This window comes from Protobothrops mucrosquamatus, unplaced genomic scaffold, assembly GCF_001527695.2.
Source record: "Protobothrops mucrosquamatus isolate PMUCROS unplaced genomic scaffold, P.Mucros_1.0 scaffold1379, whole genome shotgun sequence".
NCBI lineage: Eukaryota > Metazoa > Chordata > Lepidosauria > Squamata > Viperidae > Protobothrops > Protobothrops mucrosquamatus.
Window position 1 is genome coordinate 208292 of NW_015387568.1, and position 4505 is coordinate 212796.

Consider the following 4505-nt stretch of genomic DNA (forward strand, 5'->3'; position numbering starts at 1 on the left):
TTTATTTAGGGTGATTTTAAAAATAATTTTAAATAGAGACACAGCTTCTAATATTCGGTTTTTTAATCTGGTTTTACAGGGGTTTGTATTTTTATGCTTTGTATTTGTACTGTTTTTAATACGCTGTGCACCGCCCTGAGTCCTGCGGGAGAAGGGCGGTATATAAATTAAATTAATAATAATAATAATAATAATGTGAAAAATTAAATTCTGAGCCAACTTTTAAGGGGGCTTCTGAAGCTGCACTCCCACATTTGGGGGGTATGTGTTGGTGGGTCTCAAGCTGGACACCTTCACCATAGGTAGAAACAACTCTTTCTTTGAGATGTGCATGTGCCTTTGGAAGTAATGCTCCCAGAATCAAATGGCTTTAAGAGTGTGACTTCGCACTTTAAATGTCTGCCGTGTGAACAAATAGACAAAAAAAAAATGCTCTCAAAATGTTCAGGATACAAAACTTCTTTACAAAACGTATACCTTCAGTTTTATGAAATCCTATTTTAAAGTAAGGAAGTGTTCATTATAGCAGTTAGTAGGAGCAACTTAATTACGTGGCATTGCATGCTCATTTAATACATACCAGCAATTGCTACATCTGTGTAAGTGGTGGAAATAACCACTGTCTAAATGGGGCAACGTAATGCATTTTTCCTGTTCTGCTGAAGCCTTTTCTGCTCTTGGTGGTGTCATATTTAACATTCCTACAGAAGCAACTTCTACTTCCTATTTTTTTTTCATATAGTGTACTTCCAGATAAGAATCGCAGACCTTTTAAAATTATAGTCCCTTATGTTAGAAGTAAGTCTTCATCCTGGTTCATCCAAGCCGGGAATAAATAAGCAAACATGGCAACTGCTTTGGGAAGAAGGTTACAGTTTATTGCAGAAGACAGATGGTCTTGCAAGAAGCAGCAGAGGAGAGGAAAAAGAGAGTGAGCACATGGGCAGGAGGTCTTTTTATACCCCCCTCCCAGCCCTGCTTGGGATAGTTTCCTGTTCCTGTGGCATGAACTTTGAAGCTATTTCTGAGTGTTTTTCTAGGCCTTGATATCTGTGGTTTAATCCCATTATCATATCCTGCTTCCCAGGTGATGGGGCTAATGACTCTCCTGCTTCCCAGGTGTTGGGGCTAATGACTCTTAAGAGCTTCTTTTGTCTTGAGATCCCTGGCTCCAAACTTTCTGATGGTTCCACATCTGCATATGTATAAGACTAGCTACTGCCCTGGGCAGAGATGAGGCCAGGTTTGGTTTCTGCTTTTCAAAAAAATGCTTTTAAAAATCCTTTTGGTGAACAATATTTTTTTCCTGCCTTTTTAATATTTCCTTCTCTGGGTTAACTTCCCACACTTACAAACAATTTACTTCACCAGATTTCCCCGAGATAGGTGAACTTTCTGTTCCTTTGGCTTACTATCAGTCATGCTAAATCTGTCATTGATAACAGCAATGTCCAGGCCAAACCCAGTGGGTAATTCCACTAACTAAAATAATTAGGAGAGCTTTTAGAGCAAGTCTTTGACAAACTCAAGTGTTGCAATAAACCTATCCCTGGGTTCACGCATTGTACAAAAACAAGGTTGTTGTTGTTGTTGTTTTAAAAAAAGTTGGTTTATGAATGAAGGCAAATATATGTGTCCCAGACTGGATCTTGCAAAAGTGTATTTGTTGAAGAAGCCACTTTAGCTGGGCTTGTATTTATTTTTTTATATTTCTCATTTCTGGACTGCCCATCTCACTCAAAGTATACAGTATACTGTGCTGTACCAAAATATAAAACAGTGTGTGAGAATTAAAATGTTAAATTTAAATTTTAAAAGATTATAAAGTTATAAGCAAGTGTAACCAACACTCTGAGCCATAAACCAAACAAGATAAACCAAACAAGGCTTAATGAGTTATGAGAAATCAGTTATTGATCAGAGCTTTTTCTGTCTGCCCCCATCCCTCATGTTTACTCTATAATGATGAGTTATCAAAGCTAGACCACCAACTTCAGTTTAAAAAGTAAAGATTCATATAGATTAAGCTCAACTTCTAATGATACAGGGGGCTGTTGCTTTCTTGAGAGCAGTATGGAAGTACAGTATTTCCTTCAGCTACAAACCAATAATGAAAGGTTGATGTCCTGACATAATGAAAGGAAATTGTTTAAAAGACAACAATACAACAATACGTAGAGTCACATTGCCCTTATTAGGTCTAACCGAAATGACACTTTAAGAATGTGCAACCATCCTCAACAACTGCCAAGTATATTTTGCCCTGTTTGGGTCAGCCGTAATTTACATTTCCCCCAGTTATTCATTCTCCTGGTTATGGATTTCTCTCCTTTATGGATCAAGGCAATTGTCATTGTTTGAAGGGTTTGGTGGTTTTTTTTCTTCTTTTTCTTCTTTTTGGGTTTTCAAAAGGAAGGAAATCTAATAAGGTATGTCAGATCTGGGTTTTGCATTTTCCGGCAGCTAGGAATGTGACAATGGAGGAGTCAGGTGAGAGCTTACAAATTGGCAAATTCTCTGCCTGTGTATTAGATTACCAGGTTAAATTTAGGGCACTTCTAACAACAATATTGGCAGGGTTGGCAACTCATTTGAGAGTGACTGGCATCAACAGGTTTCAACCTCATCATCAGAAAGTTGTGCAAAAGCTAGTGAGTCTTCCTCTTTCCCTCTTTCTCTCGATCAGGTAAATATACATACATGCCTGGCTAAACTCTCCACCCAGTTATGATGATTAGGTGAAGTGAAAGATTAGGCTTAGATAATCCAGGAAAGTGAAGAGTTTCAAATACCGCAATCTATGTACAGATTGCCTATATGGCCGCTGTGGTTCTGGCCGGATATTATTTCTACGAAGTTGGGTTTTTAGCATTGCATTTGGTAGCCAACTGTCAAGAAAACAGGAGTCCAGCTCTTTTGAGGGCAGAACAGGTTATTTCCACATGAAAGTTGTAGAATCTGAGCACAGTCAGATGTTATGGGTGCTGGGGGTGATGAGTTCAAAAGGACGGGGGTGTGTGTGTCAAAGGCTGCTAATGGAGAAGACAATCCCTGGGAAGGAAGTATCTTCTTCATGGAGGTTGACTAGCCATGGAAGATCACAGATCTTGACTGTCCCACACTTCTCAATCTTTTCCAAACTTCAGAACACACCCACAACACCTCAGTTGGTCTCTCCTCCGAGATAATGGGGGGCAAAGGGGTCCCAAGAGGAAGACTATTACAAGCATGACAGACCCAGGTCCTGAAATAAGGCTGCCTCTATCTCTGTTGATTTTCTGGAAGTCCCTCAAAACCTGGTTATGCCATCAGGCTTCGGGGTTCCAGGGTCCCCTGGAGATACTGAGGTATCTCCATTGTCCATTGTTGTTAACATCTGCTGTTCTCCATCTTAGCCTTTGTGATTTTTAAATGTTTCAATAATAGTTTTTTAAAATGTGTTAATTGTTTTATAGTCTTGTGTCGCACCCCGCCCAGAGTCACTTTTTTTTGGTGAGATGGGTGGCCCTGTACATTTCATGAATAAATAAATAGACTTAAGGCTGATTCACTTAAAGGCTGGTCTCCAATGGTGGGAAGTTTAAATTGACCTTATCGTTCATACTCCCCGTTCATAAAGCAGATAGCTGAGGCATTAGTCACGCTCCAGGGATAGGGCTGGGGGAGCCTTTTAGCCAAATGTACCAGCAATTGCTGCAGGTTATTCATTTTATGATTAAGAACCCAGCCCTTGGCTTACAGTAGATGGGAAAGGGAAAGGTTGAATCTGGCAAACAGAAGGGCAGTAGAAATATTTATAGCCCATCGTTTTGCAAAGCAAAAGTATGCAGATGAGATAAGAAATAGCCCCTCCCTTCAGGGCACTCTTGCCTCTTATTCTTTTTGACTTTCTTATTTCCATAGTAAAGTTATCTGATTCCATTGATGAGCCATCCGCCTTATTGTGTTTGTGTTGATGGGTCTTACAATCAGTAAGTACAATGAGTGGTTTGGTAACATTCTATTCTCTCTTCCCCCCCCCCCCCCATATCAGCTTCTCTGGTTCTTATTTCCATTTCCAAGACAGGTGCTTGTGCCTTTGTAATTTCCTGGCACTTTTGCATTGGCTTAAGCTGGGTGGGGGGCACTGCTAGGGTTTTTTAAGGTTGGCCAGAGACAACATTTTCAAAGGCAAAGATGCACTGTAAAGAGAAGAGCCTGGTACCGTTGGGTTTTCAGTATCCCCCTGAGATCCAGAAGGCAGAGATAATGTGAAAGGAAGGAGTCATTTCACAAATGTAAAAAAAAAAAAGGTGTTTTTTGTGGAGCTCGAATGGGCAAAGCTGACAAGTTGGTATAATATTCTATAACAGGAAGAAAAAGCTGCTTTGTTCCTTTCCAGTCACTTGTCTTTGATACTATCAAAAGTCCCAAAGGTGTGTGTGTGTGTGTTTTTTCCAAAAGGCAACTGGACTTTCTTGCTGTTTTCTTGAAAACGTTTCAGGAATCTTCTTCAGTTCAATTCA